The following is a 15,885-nucleotide window of genomic DNA, read 5'->3' as shown; positions in this document are numbered from 1 at the left end:
CGATCAAAGACCAAAACATTTAAAAGTCACACATGACTCAAAATGTTACACCCCAACTCCAAATCACTTCAAAACAACATAAATCAACCTTCTCAAAATATACTGTTTTCCCCCGAAATAAGGTCACATATACCATCAATGAACACCATAGCAAAATTGTACTCTTTACAATACTCGATTTCACAATACAAAACCAATTCCAACTCAAATATTCTTTAACACAATCTCCTCAATGAATGACATGATATATTGTACTTTCGTATAAAATATGTGCTCGAAATAATAAACCAATACAAGCACCATTATTATTTCATCCAATGTCACACCATCCATATATATAAAATCACGTAAATATATATATACGTAGTCATTCACTCAGAAATGACCACTAATACCAACTATAGTTCGCACGCACCAAAAACCGAGAAAAATCAATTTTATTCTTGAAAACTCATTTTACTATACCTGTGAACCACAGTCCTATGAACCGTAGTCAATCAAGTTCATATCATTTGAAAACAAATCTTCATTTACAAAAACGATTTCACAATTTATCACACAATTCCGACTAATAAGTAAACCCGTTCATAAATGAACCACGTGAGATTTACTCACCTCTAATCCAGCTGCGTCTTCTATGCAGCTCAAAATCACAATCACAACCGTTCGCCCAAACAAAACCGTCAATCATCTAATCAAATATGATCGCAACTTAACAAACGATTCATAAAACACACTTAAACGACGACCCCATTGTCGGATTCTAATTTATACAATGATCCAATTGCCGGATCCTCATCCGTGACCACACAAAGTCATCGGAACAGCTCTACGATCAACATATCACAATTTGAAGTAAATATGATGGTCGGATCCTCTCGGATCACAAACCGAAGATAACGAGTAAAACCGTAAATCTAGCATGCATCAACTTTTTCCAATATGACCCTATAATATATCAAAATGATCGTATGGATGCGTAGATGCATAAACTGAAAACAAAACCCAAAAATATGGTCTGACGCGCCGTCGGGAGCGGCCAGTCAACGGCTGGTCAACGCCGGCTAACCTCCTCCAATGGAAAAGTCACCAACTACAAACATGTTCATATTGAAGAGATGATCAACTTTCATACCTGGAGCTAGGCCTGGCAACGTGCGGGTACCATGCGGGTTCTTAAAGGGCCGACTCGGTAAAAACCCGTTAACTTAACGGGTTTTGCAGGTTATCCGTTGGAACCTGTTAACAGATTTTTTAATTTTTAATTTTTTTATTAATTTTTTTTTTAAGCAACTAGAACCTGTTAAAATATGAACTTCTAACAACCAAGAATCGACAAAACTATCTCAAATTCCAAATCTTCCTTGTAACAAATAAACTTCCAAGAAAATCGTCACCCAATCCCAAAAATAAACACCCACAAACACAATAGCAGGTAAACATAGTAGCAGGTCCTCTATCTTAAATAAAATTTCTAAGAGAATACAATCACAGCTCCTACATGCCCAGAACATGTTACTTCCAAGAGGTTCTAGACAGAGAGAATCACCTAACCATGAATAAGAACCACGAATTCAAAATTCAAACTATTGAATTTCTAGTCAAACTCATAACTCCCAGATTTGAATGAAAAAAAAAAAAAACAAATCAACCAATAACTTGAAACCAGAACGTCACTTTCCAAACTTGAAACCAACCAATAACACATAACTCCCAGATTTGAATGAAGGAAAAAAAAGCCAAATTACTGAAACATCAACATTAGTAGAAACTAGAAAGTTACTGAAACAAGTGGCTAAACACACAATCCAAAAGCCCAGTGCTTTGAAACTGAAACTGGGTTTTCCAATTTTGACTGATTGCATTGAAATCCAAGCTTGAAAAAGAAGTCGACTTACAGTTGGGGAGGTCTCGACGAAGGTAGTGGAAGAAGCTCGAATAGTGATTTGGGTTTTGGGTTTGGGGAGGTCTCGCCCAATGCTTCTCTGCGTTTTGGGTTTGGAGGTTGCTCGAAGAAAAGAGAGATGGAGGCTACTCTCGGCAACTGAAAGAGAGGAAAATAAGAAATGAGTTTTAGTTAACGGGTTCAATGGGTAATAACGGGTTTAGCACAACCCGGCCCATTTATTTGCTGGTTTTTTACGTGCGGGCTTTTTTCAGCCCAGATTAACAATAGTGCGGGCTTTTAGCGTGCGGGTATAGTGCAGGTTTGCGGGTTGCTGGTCTAAATGCCAAGCCTACCTGGAGCTAAGCGAGATTCTGTCTAGATCCTCCTAGATCAAGCTTGGAAATTGAATTAATCTCGGTTGTCTGATCACGTTTCCAGATTCAACCAGAGCCGTCTAAATCTTCAAACCTTGATCTTTCACTCTACACTTTGAATCGTCCTTCAAGACGGGTATGGGCGTGATCTAGAGGAGAAGATGTTTCCAGAAAGCTGACGATCGGCCAGAGGGGATGCCTGAATCTGGAATTCCGGTCGGATCCCGTAAGCTTCGACTGTGGGAGATCTGATCTGCTACTTCCGATGTACTGTTGTCGTCGACAGCAAGCACCAGAGCGCAGTCGGCGACGCTGGTCTCAGTTCTAACCCTGTAGTTGAGTAACCATTTGTGGCTGGAGGTGAAAGATCCAGTTGGGTCGGGATGCCGGGTTTCGTACAGGGTCGGGTGGTGCGGAGGAGAGAGAACAGAGAGAATTCTGGGGGAGAAAATGGAAAAATGGAAATTTTGGGGTTTTATGAAAAATCCCGGAATTTTTGCTATTTATAGAAATTTCCCAACTTTTCAATTGATCATAACTTTCTCATAAGAACTCCGATTTCTGTGATCCACATATCCACAAACTTGTATCGATGCGCTCTACAACTTTTGTGAAGGGAGTTTTCATAGAATCCTAGCGTATAAAAAGTCAACCCCTGAATCCAAGATTTCCGTGCGAATAATTGCTCGAACTAATTTCCGCTCCACCTTCAAACCACGAAATCGTTTCAACAAACACTTTAATAATTTCCAAACCATTTAGGAATTAATAACGAATTTCCGGGGTCTTACACTTTTATTTTTAAATCTTCCGCTGTGCAGTGAGTGTATGTGAGTTTACTTATTGAATTGTTGTTCAGTTTAATTTGTAAACTCTTTGAAATGAAAAATCTTCTAAGTGTTTTCTTGTGTTTGTTAAGTTTTCGCGTTTCGAATTTGAATTCCTTTATTCAAAATTCAGGGCGTGACAATAAGTTTTATATTTCTCTAAGTATTGTTCCTCATTCAAATTATCTATGTCTTCTATTAATTTATCTACTATGCTATCAAAATTATGCTCAATCGTATTGATTTCTAGATTATCAAAAGCCATATTAATTTCTGCTTCACTTTCTAGGTCTTCTACATTTTCTATTTGTCCATAATTTCTAAACCTTACTGATGCTTCTCCTAAGTGATTTTCAAAAATTTGTGCTTTATCAGGTTGTTTATTTTTTGATCCGTGTAAATTTGGTAATAACCATTGAGTTCCTTCTAAAAAACTATTATCTACGTTTTGCTTCTATCATATTACACTACTACAATAAGTTAATCAGACGACAGATATTTGGAGTTGTGTGATGACCAGCCTCACTGTGGTCTAAACAAGTATTGTGTGATTGAAAAATCATACCATGGTGATTTCACCGTTGTGCAATATTCATTTCCTCAAAAGATAATTATTTCCGTTGTGTGAATTCTGCGCAGGCATGTGTCTGGCATGGCATGTGTGGGGATGCCTCGGCATTGACATTGCCATTCAGACAACAGGGATAATTTTATTTATGTTGTGTGTTATGAATCTCACACGACATAATTTTGTTATTTTCTGTTGTTGGTTGTTAGTTCACACAACAACTATATTGTCTTAACTGTGGTGTGAATATTGTAATCAAATTGGCTAACATCTAGTAACTGTTGTACGAGAAGCCTTGATTTTGAATCCTTTTACACTCAGATAACATATTATTCTGCATTGTGTTGTATGACTAAACCTTGGACAACTGAGATTGCCTCATCAAATGAACAATATATATTACCGAATGAACAATACATATAAAGCCACATTGATCCATATAATTAGTGTAACTATATGAGTTGCGTTTGTCAAGTACAACCAAACATCCAAACTAGATAATCAAACTACCAAACAAACAAAGAAAGCATTCCTAGTCTAGCTAGACCCATGCATGCATGAATCAAAGCTGATAATTGTTTTATGTCATATCTATTAACACAAGCAGAAATTCATCATGCTGAAGTAGCTATACATGAATCAAAAGATGATACAATATCCTTTGACATCAACAAAACCTTCATGTGCCATTTTATCAAGCATCTTGTGCACTATATTCTGACTTGGATCACCTCCAAGGTTATTGTGAAGCTTCGCAAGTAGCACATACTGCAGCAGAAGAGCATGATACATACAGTACCTACAATAGAAAACTAAACTCATCTAAATGAAAATGTACAAAATAGAAATTCAATGAGAAAAACTCTAATAGCTAGATTTAAGTTTGATCATCTCTAACAAGGGGGGAAAACAGAGCTTTCAGTTTTTGTAAAATATTAAGAGCTTTAGCTTTCAGATGAGTGTTGTACTTTCTACATGCCTAAATTCTTGAAAAGAAAGAAATAAGCATCACAAAAAATTTGAATAGTGAAGGGAAAGCAAGGACACAGAAGAATGCATAAAGAGCCAAATAATTGACGATGTTCATATATTAGCCAGTTCAGAATTTAAAGAGAAAGAATGCAACTTGCAGAATATAGGCTTTATAATTCCAATCTATTCAAAGGTCAGTATGAAGAATGGCTGCGCATCATATAATTGAAGGGGCATCAAAGCTATAAATCTGTATTGAAGATATCCAATAGAAACAGTCACGATTATCAGATGTGTGCTATGAAACCAATGCAAAATCGTATGGTTGCATAACACATAGTTTTACTGATTTAAATAACTCAAGTTATCGATCTTGTTCCATCAACTTTCCATGTTAATGGCTGATATTCCAATAACTACATATTTACATCAAGAGATACCAAATCAAGTATACAATACCTATGATAAAGTATATTGAAAACAGTTTGTCATAAGAATTAGTGAGTGGGGAAATTACAATACCTATACCATCCATGCCATTAACCATTATGATATCATTTATTACGTGTGTGTTTCCATTGACATCATGCTTTATTGTATATTGTTTGCCCATACCACTTTCTATCCTTGTCAACTCTGCACCACTTGGTCGATTTGTCGATGACAAGTCACGGATTATCTTGTTTTAGATCTCAAGCATTGAGGCCTACATTAATTTTTAATAAATTATAATAATCTGCAAATTTAGACTAAGTCACAGACAGAAAAGTAACATATCATACCTGCATCCTATACTTCCAACCCTGAGCTTGAAGAGATTGACTTGTTTGGAATATCTGGTGTTTCTTGCTCTTGAGGCAAGGCTACGTCCACTTAGATATTTTACTATGAGTGAGGTCAAGTGACCTTTGTAGTGATACAAGTGTGGGGATCATGGATCCATCCCTTCTAAGAAGGGGAAGACTTCCTCTTATAGCTAAAGGAAGTCCCCATCTAGTTTACATTTCCGATGTGGGACATAATACACATATTACTTCTCTTGAAGCCTTTTGGAGAGCATGGGAGAGTAGCCTCCCGACTAGATACCGGCCGACCTCCACCATGGCAACGTAGCTCGGGTGTCGGTCTACCAGATGCATGTCATAGGCGGGGCTAACCATGCCGCGGGTCCCACCTATGAGGTCGTTGATTATGCTTGGCGGTATGTAATATAGGCGGTATGTACAAGTCCCCCAAGTCCCCGAGTAAGAGGCGCTTCTTGGTTGGGGAATTTAAGTATGATGCCGCCAAGTATAAGTGATGACCTTGTTGAACGCCATACCCATACTAGTCCCCCAACTCCGTAAGTAAGAAGGGACTCTACGGGTATGTTGGTGCCCCGGGGCCCTCATGAAGCTAGTACCTACAAATAAGATGAGAGTGCACGAAAAAGCATATTGATTGCGCTAGGGCAATCGAAGTGACATTTGAGTCAAATGCATCAAGGTGCATGAACGTTTATGAGATGTATGATGCAAAGATGTGTGATGAACACGGTAAGACATAATGATATGTGTGATGAACACGGTAAGACATAATGATATGTAATGTTGTATGCACGTGATGCATATGTGTTAGGATCGGGAGTGTTGTTACTCGCCAAGTCCCCCAAGTCACGCAGTTAGTAAAACAGGAATTCGGACTTAGATTATGTTCGACGATGCCGGTGAGACTAAGAATGAAGCTCCGGTATCGAAGTAACCATTGACAATACTAGCGAGACTATGGCGTGACCATGATAGTCTCCGAAGGATAGGTTAGAGGAAGGAATGCTAACTTACCTAATCCGAATGTATAAGCCATAACCCAATTGTTTGGCTTATGTGTAACGGGAACGTAAGAGTTGAGCTTGCTCATGTTGAGCAGGTGTAAGTTTTGTCCTATGGTCTTATTAATGGGATGTAAAAGAAATTTAATTGTTGCGATCAACAATAGGTGAAAAATTTCAATATTTCCATTAATAGACCATAGCACGAAAAGTATGAGCGTGAAGCCCGATGATAGTCCCGGTCGGGTACTATCTCCACTTGTGATAAGTGGTATGAATAAGTCCCCCAAGTGTACAGAACGCTCGGGAGGTGAGATGACTTAGAAGCAAGGGATTGGACCTTGGCTTATCCCGCCTTTGGTACTAAGTGGGGTTTTCTAAGGGCTTGAGCCTATGGTACCCGATGGGGTAGAATGAGGAGTTGAGCCTCTGATACCCAGAAGGATAGATTGAGGACTTGATGCCTCTAATACTCGGAAGGGTAGCATGAGGACCTTGAGCCTCTGATACCCAGAAGGGTAGATTGAGGACTTTGAGCCTCTGATACCCGGGAGGGTAGATTGAGGAGTTGAGCCTCTGATACCCGGAAGGGTAGATTGAGGAGTTGAGCCTCTGATGCCAGGAAGGATAGATTGAGGACTTGAGCCTCTGATACCCGGAAGGATAGGTTGAGGACTTGATGCCTCTAGTACCCGATAGGGTAGCATGAGGGCTTGATGCCTCTCGTACTCGATGGGGTAGCATGAGGGCTTGATGCCTCTAGTACTCGATAGGATAGCATGAGGACTTGATGCCTCTCGTACCCGATGGGGTAGCATGAGGGCTTGATGCCTCTCGTACCCGATAGGGTAGCATGAGGGCTTGATGCCTCTAGTACCCGATAGGGTAGCATGAGGGCTTGATGCCTCTAGTACCCGATGGGGTAGCATGAGGGCTTGATGCCTCTCGTACCCGATGGGGTAGCATGAGGGCTTGATGCCTCTAGTACCCGATAAGATAGCATGAGGGCTTGATGCCTCTCGTACCCGATGGGGTAGCATGAGGGCTTGATGCCTCTAGTACCCGATAAGATAGCATGAGGGCTTGATGCCTCTCGTACCTCGTACCCGATGGGGTAGCATGAGGGCTTGATGCCTCTAGTACCCGATAAGATAGCATGAGGGCTTGATGCCTCTCGTACCCGATGGGGTAGCATGAGGGCTTGATGCCTCTAGTACCCGATGGGGTAGCATGAGGGCTTGATGCCTCTCGTACCCGATAGGGTAGCATGAGGGCTTGATGCCTCTCGTACCCGATGGGGTAGCATGAGGGCTTGATGCCTCTAGTACCCGATGGGGTAGCATGAGGGCTTGATGCCTCTAGTACCCGATGGGATAGCATGAGGGCTTGATGCCTCTCGTACCCGATGGGGTAGCATGAGGGCTTGATGCCTCTCGTACCCGATGGGGTAGCATGAGGGTTTGATGCCTCTAGTACCCGATAGGGTAGCATGAGGGCTTGATGCCTCTAGTACCCGATAGGGTAGCATGAGGGCCCGATGGGGTAGCATGAGGGCTTGATGCCTCTCGTACCCGATGGGGTAGCATGAGGGCTTGATGCCTCTCGTACCCGATGGGGTAGCATGAGGGCTTGATGCCTCTAGTACCCGATGGGGTAGCATGAGGGCTTGATGCCTCTCGCACCCGATGGGGTAGCATGAGGGATTGATGCCTCTCGCACCCGATGGGATAGCATGAGGGCTTGATGCCTCTCGTACCCGATGGGGTAGCATGAGGGCTTGATGCCTCTCGTACCCGATAGGGTAGCATGAGGGCTTGATGCCTCTAGTACCCGATAGGGTAGCATGAGGGCTTGATGCCTCTCGCACCCGATGGGGTAGCATGAGGGCTTGATGCCTCTCGTACTCGATAGGATAGCATGAGGGCTTGATGCCTCTCGCACCCGATGGGGTAGCATGAGGGCTTGATGCCTCTCGTACCCGATAGGGTAGCATGAGGGCTTGTACAGCGTGGCCCGGTGGGATCACGTGAGGGCTTGAGCCTCCTTAACCCAATGGGGTTGAATGAGGGCCGGTAGGCCTCCTTTACCCGGTGGCGTGGCCCCGGGTAGAATGATGGCATTAGCCTTGTAACCCCGTTGGGGTGTCCGGTGGCTTTGGCTTCCGGTACCCGGTGGCGTGGCCCCGGGTAGAATGAGGGATTGTGCCTTGTAACCCCATTGGGGTACCTCACATGGTTGGAGGGTTTTATGCAAGGATATGACCTTGGCTTACCCCTTGGGGTACTGCGCTCCGGGCGAGGATTTTAAGTGCCGTGCGTAACACGTTGCTTAATGTCACATGCATATATGTAGCAATTTTAATTGGTTTGTAATTAAATTAAAGCATGACATTAATAAATAGGCACAATGAATATGCTATTGAAAGTATCAAATGTTGTAGGCATATGCTTAGATTATAGAAATCGTTATTGAAGCATGTCAAGTATAACATTAGCTCAAATTTGAAAAAGTGTAAATGAGAACTTATCTTTTACCGATTAGAGAAGTTGGAAATTGGGTTTGACCCGAATATCAAATCATGTTGGAGTTGTCCAAGCATAACGCTCCTTGTCAGCTAGCGAGTGCCGGTGGTTCGTTCGATCTCGGTTGTAGAAGTGGCCCGTTGGGTAAGTGTACCTCTTCAAAAATAAATAAGTGACTAGCAACTTATTTTATTTGATGTAATTGAACAGCCATATGTGAATGGTTTATTGCATGCACAATTTAAATGGGAAAATATAACATAATGATGATGAAGATAATGCATAATGGTGACACTGGCTCGGTAACATGCTAAGTTTAAGTATTCATATATATCTTCTATTGAATATAGGGGATATAAGTTGCGACTACCCCGAAATGTAAATTTGTCCATTCTTGATGAAAAGGCTAAGATGTATGCTTGATTCAATTGATTGTTACTACCATACGCATGGCAGCATGCAGCCAAAAATTAATATAATTGGGATACCTGTGGGTATGTATGATATCTCATGATAAGATTGAGGTATTAACCATGATGCGAAATAAATAGCACTATGTAGTTAATTATTGAGCATGGCTCTATAATTAAATTGCATGCAATGCTAATTGGAACATGGCTGGCCATGTTTCGGTCACGTTAGTGCTTTTACATTTATACAATTGGCTGCTTATAATAGCATCAAAGCTAGGTAGTGTTGAGTATTGACAGCTATGTTTACCGGCACATGCGTGTGTGTGAATGAGTATAAACAAGTGGCTAAAATATAGTGGCAACAGTAATTAAGTATTGGTGTGTGTCAAGCACCGGTTTATGTTATCATAGGCTTGTATGCTATAAACGACAGACCTGTTCCAAAAATAGTGAATAAATGGACACGCCAAGCTTTGAGCTTTACCAGTGAAAGAGACTTATCTGGATTGTAGATAGTGACTTATCTAGATTGTAGATGGTCCGAGAGCGTGAGCCACGAGCAGACAGAGGGCTGACTCGGTGCCTTGGCAGGAGGTGCTGTGATGATCACCGAGAGGTGAAAGTGTTGCCGAGATGCAGTGAGAGATCGAGAGCTGAGGAAGCTACCAGTGAGTCACCGAGATCTCCCTCTCTCCTCTTGCTCAAGCTGCTAGCTCCCGGTGTTGCCTTGTAGTTGCTGCTGAGCCGGGTGTCCATAGCACTTGTGGTATGGGTGCCCGTAATACTCTTTTTTCTTCTTCTTCTGCTTCCTCCTCTTTTTGTCGAAATGAGACTTGGCCCGATTGAATTTTGGTTACGAGCCTTCGATACAAGCATCCCGGGCGGTATGCGACTTCTAGAAGTGCCGGATATGCTGACAGATGCGCAGGTGTGCTCGGGAAAAAAAAAATATGATGAGGGGTACCGTTCGGGTATCAGGTATATGTCCACCTTTGGATGCGAAACACAACTCATTACTGTATCGATGCTTCGGGATACCGGAATGGATGCTTAAAGTGGCGGCCTGGTCTCCGGGATTTGTTAATGCTGGGAGCTACAGGGCGGGAATCCGGGAGTGGGGTGATGAGTTGCACGCTGCCTTTTTTGAATCCCGGTGGAGTGAGGTACCAGGAGCGAGGTAATTATGATGACAATCCCGATCGGTAATATGACAATCCCGGAGAGTTTGCATGTGTGGCTGGGCTCAAACAGGTCTGCGAGTGAGGGTTGTGAAGTTACCGGTGATGATCACCGGGAGGTGAGGATGCTGTGGGGAAGGCCCGGTCCTAAGATTAATTTTCGAAGTACCGAGCGGGTTGTGAAATGGTACCCGAACGTGACTCGTTGAAGGATCCAAGAAGGTGAATGCCACCGAGACCCATGGTGTGCAAGACTTCCTCTCCGGGTATTCATTGGTGCAAGTGGACCTTGTACCTGCTGACCCGTGAAGGTCCCGGAGAAGTGCGAGGCTTAGAAGTGTGGTTGTGTACGGGAATATGCAAGTACCCGCTGGCTCATGTACCCGCTCAAGGTCGGAGGTTCATACCCAAACTCCTAGGGACCCTCCTTCTATGAAGCATGATAGATATCATGGGCGAAATGAATATGAGCGGGAAGAGCAATATGACTTTTTGTATCGATTCCCACAGACGGCGCCAATGTTTCTTGCTCTTGAGGCAAGGCTACGTCCACTTAGATATTTTACTATGAGTGAGGTCAAGTGACCTTTGTAGTGATACAAGTGTGGGGATCATGGATCCATCCCTTCTAAGAAGGGGAAGACTTCCTCTTATAGCTAAAGGAAGTCCCCATCTAGTTTACATTTCCGATGTGGGACATAATACACATATTACTTCTCTTAAAGCCTTTTGGAGAGCATGGGAGAGTAGCCTCCCGACTAGATACCGGCCGACCTCCACCATGGCAACGTAGCTCGGGTGTCGGTCTACCAGATGCATGTCATAGGCGGGGCTAACCATGCCGCGGGGCCCACCTATGAGGTCGTTGATTATGCTTGGCGGTATGTAATATAGGCGGTATGTACATCTGGTCTACTAACCGAGCTATCAATCCCTTTTGGTCTGGAGTTTCTGGTCTACCCATCATGGTATATGTTTTACTAGATCCCGATTGACCATAGGCAAATATTCAAACCTTCAGGAAAAGAGTGAGTACTTTTTAGTATATATTAAAATTGAAGGAATGTAAAAAGAACCCGCCAAAGAGGGTCTAAATGATACTAAAATGTATTTACAAAAGAAGATATCATGATTATCGAATAGCCAAAATGTGCACAAAATAAAATGTAGAAAAAAGATCCACCTTGTAGCCGTCGAGTGCACTTTCGAAAAGTTGCGATATTTCCACAAAAACATCATGTAGTGATGCCACATGATCAAATACTTTGTCAAATGTAAAGTGATACTTTTGCCCTGCATCAACTCTCTTGCGCTCTTCAAATCTTGTGCTTATTTCTTAAGCAGATAAATCAACCATCTGAAAGAAAATAAAAAACAGTGTATATGAGATAGATACGTATAAGCAACAATATAAGTTGCTCCAAAACAACTGCAAGATAAAATAAGATTTGATCAAGAATATACCAATAATAGAGAGTGAAACTCATGAAAGCTAGCACAGCAAGATTTGGGCCCCAAAGGGGTATCCCATTTCGGTGTAGGGTCTTGTAGGGATTTTGGGTTTTCTTAGTTAGTAATATTGAGACTTGCCAATTGACATAGACATTTCAAAATCCACATGGTAATAATTAACAACCACCATTGAATTTTAGTGAATGATCAATTTTCATAAGAATGATGCCTGACAAGTGAATTAGCAAGTAACCAGTAACCAAATGTAAACTATGAAAGTGCGAGCACACTGACAAAAGACCAAGTACCAGTAACATTATAAATTTTGTTGGAACTCATAATATTTAACAAAACATCCACAATGATTAACAAAGGAATTCCTATATACTTAACTAGATTAACTGATTAGCAAATTAGCAATATGGAAGATATATTACAAAAGAATAGCTATACACACACACACACACACCAAAGAATAGCTAGTAAACATGAAAACACATAAGCAAATTAATCAATCAAAACTGCAGCAAAGCTTCTGATCAATAATGAATAAAACATCAAGAGAACATGGCAAGCTCTGGATTCTTGACATGATAGAATGTACTGCGTTTTAAAATCATAGGCTAGCAAACAAACCATTGTATGAAAAAAAAAGCAAACTCTGAAGAATACCTTCCGATAGGCAGCCTCAGCTGGTATTGTGCTAAGACAGGAGCGAAGATAACTCTAGGCAGAAGGAAGGAAGGTTAGTGTACGGGTTTATGTGCAGAATATCATTCAAAAAAAAGGAAAACAACGTAAAGGAACATGTTTGAATATAATTGATGATGACGAATCAAATGACTAAACAATTCAGAGCATAATCAAATGGCACCTAGCTATCGAACCCACTTATGATGTATAATGGTATCTAACTAATAGAATTTTAATATTAAACATCATGCAATGAATGAATTCCTTACTTCAAAATGAACTCTTTTCCAACTGTATCAGGATATGAATACAACAAGTACCATTGTGCAGGCTCTTGCAGAAGCTGTAGTTCTTCCCTGAGCATTCTCACTGTTCAAAACATAAACATTGAACGATCAACCCAATAACTCAGTGAACACATTAATATACCTATGAAAGCAAAAGAATAGATAAACAAATATGACAAAAGGTTCCAACATCTTTTCAAATAATTCTAGTGCAGTTGTTTACTCATCTTGTTTGGTAAGATTTACACTTTATATATCCCAGATATTAGTAACCAACCCCAATATGAAGTCTTTGCCCTGTTTTCTCCCTATAGAAAGGGAAAGAAAAACCTTTTTCATAATCAATCAACAATAACTAAGAATCAAATCAAATTATATCAGCAAGCTCTAAACCCATACTAAATTAAACTAACAAAACCTAAAATTACTCTCAATTGATAACCCAATATCAGATACCTTGACTAGTTTCGTGGCAGCGACTTGTTCAACCTTACACACAAACTGATAGAATGAGTAATATGGCAGCAAATTTGTACAACCGAATTAGGTTTGCCTAAATCCCTAACCTGCAAAAAACATTGATATAATTTTCAGGACAATAAAGCAAACTGACATGAAACCGGTCAAAATCGAAAGATGAAAAGTGAATAAGAATATGGTTTAGCAAGAAAGTACCTAATCTGCCTCATTTGCTCAAAAAGATCACTTAAGCTTTCGTAACTCCAAATCTGATTCTTGAATGAGTGATCAGTCCTACATATCAGTTTTTAATAAGATGCCTTATGTTGGTCACCACTCCTTAACGGGGTTGGTAAATCTCAAATTATATACAAGCCATCACATAGAACAGAACAAAAGCATTTAGATCGTACCATATGTTTCGACTATACCTTCTCCTTCGTTCTCTTAGTCTGCAACAAGAAAAAACTATTTCTTAGAAATAAGCAACTTTTAAAGATACCAAAACAATTTGAAACAACCAAATGGATTCCAAACTCAATCTCTACAACCCAAATGGTAAAACCCAGAATCAAGACAAGGACCCAAACGACGCTGCTTTTGAAGTACCGGAACACCAAGTCACTGAGCCAGAGGCACCAATCGAGGAGGAGAAGAGGCTGAGGCTGAGGATGAGAATAAGGAGCAGAATACTAACCTTGAAATCGAAGCCATTCACTAGCAAAGGGTTCAAAAGAGAGATGGGTTCTTTGTCCAGCTTTGTTTGGAATTTTCAATCTATGAAGTAGAGGACTGAGATCAAGATGGGTTTGTAAGAGAGATTTGTTTCTAGGTTTAAGAGAGGACTGAGATTTCGTTTAGGGTCTAGAGAGAGTTGACAGTTGAGTGTCGAGTATCGAGAGGAGGGCTTTGATTTTTTCTGTTTTTCTCTTTTGGACACGATGTGGCAATTAAACCTAGCTTAAAATTCTCATAGTTATTCACACAACAGAAACCTCACTAACTGTCTGTCGTCTGAGTGCAGCACTAAAAATCAAAATATGAAATCATGGAGGGAAACATGGCGCCTACAACATTTTGGCTCAAAATGTTACCACCCAATTCCAAGTTCACACAACAGAAAATCTTAAATCTGTTGTACAATTTCTACAGCTTGCACTAGGCCTATCTAGGGGAAGACATTCAAGCAAGCTTCGTCAAACTTTGATGCTTAGTTTTTCAATCACACAACCGAAATAGTAAAACCCATTGTCCTAGTAGCCCAAATTTCAGTGTTTCAAGAGCCAACCAAGACTCTAAAGTGGAGGGAAATCTGCCGCTAATTTTTTTAAGACTCAGACGACGGACAGTACTTAATTCCGTTGTGCAATGTAGTTTTGATAAAAAAAATTATCACTTAGTTGGCATTCACACAACATAACATAACTAAAACCATTGTATAATAGACCTTACTTAAACACACAACAGATGATTTCTATTCCGTTGTGTGATTAGTGTTGTGTGATTAACTTTTTGTAGTAGTGTTAACATGTTTACTACCAAAAGTTTGTACTAAGTTTTGGAATTCAACATTAAATTTATGGTTAAATTTATCTCACACTTTTCCTACATTTTTTTTTTTTGAGAGAAGGACGTCAAACTTTATCAAGCAATCGCGATTAACAATTACAATTTGAGAGTACAAACTCCCTAACACTTGGAGGAATAGTGCCCACCCAAGAGATATCTAAACAAGAATGCAAAGCTAGGTTAGCAAACTTATGAGCTGCTGTGTTGGACTCACGATAGACATGAGAGAAGGAAGCTCCAGGGAGAACTTGCAAATAGGCCACAATGTCATCAATAATGCGGCCTAGAACAGAGAGGTTGCCACCGTTGTCCTTGGTTGCATTTACCATTGTCAAACAGTCAGACTCAAAAATAACTGGAGAAAGACCATGATCCGTAGCTAGCCTGCAGGCCATACGCCCAGCCAAATTCTTCATCTCTTCCGCCGAGGACGCTCGAGGGATAAACCAACACCCACCTGCTACCACCGCACCATCAGAGTCTCTAAAAATAACTCCCAAGCCCCCACGCTTTGAATGAAGATCGAAAGCCCCATCAATGTTGGCTTTTAGCCACCCAGCTGGTGGTGGTAACCAAGGTTGAGGAATACGCCTCCGTAAGGGCAAAGATGTAGACTTGTGAAACTCAGTTCGAGTTTTAAAGAAAAGTTGGAACAAGCTCAAAGACTTATCATTCCAGAAACGCTGATTGCGTTCCTTCCAAACTGCCCATGAGATGAAAAGCAACAAGCCGAAGTCCTCCGTAGATAAAAGCTCTGAATTAACAAGATACCAGCCACTCATAATAGTTTTGAATTGTAGAACTTACCGAAATTGCACGTGACAAAGACGGAAACAACTTCAAAACATCCCGCATCAAAGGACAGTCACGCTGGAT

At 41.0% G+C, this 15,885-nt stretch overlaps 1 long non-coding RNA gene across 1 annotated transcript; it reads right to left on the bottom strand.

The window, feature by feature from the left end:
• Positions 1–12,663: 12,663 nt before the first annotated feature.
• Positions 12,664–13,504, bottom strand: LOC112195804. The gene is made up of 3 exons (XR_005809493.1): positions 13,438–13,504; positions 13,015–13,063; positions 12,664–12,727 (listed from the first exon to the last, which is right to left on the bottom strand). It is a non-coding gene; the product is annotated as an uncharacterized LOC112195804 (long non-coding RNA).
• Between the last annotated feature and the right edge of the window lie 2,381 nt (positions 13,505–15,885).

Source organism: Rosa chinensis, chromosome 4, assembly GCF_002994745.2.
Source record: "Rosa chinensis cultivar Old Blush chromosome 4, RchiOBHm-V2, whole genome shotgun sequence".
Lineage (NCBI taxonomy): Eukaryota > Viridiplantae > Streptophyta > Magnoliopsida > Rosales > Rosaceae > Rosa > Rosa chinensis.
The sequence above is the reverse complement of the archived record's forward strand: the minus strand, read 5'-3'. Positions and strand labels throughout refer to the sequence as shown.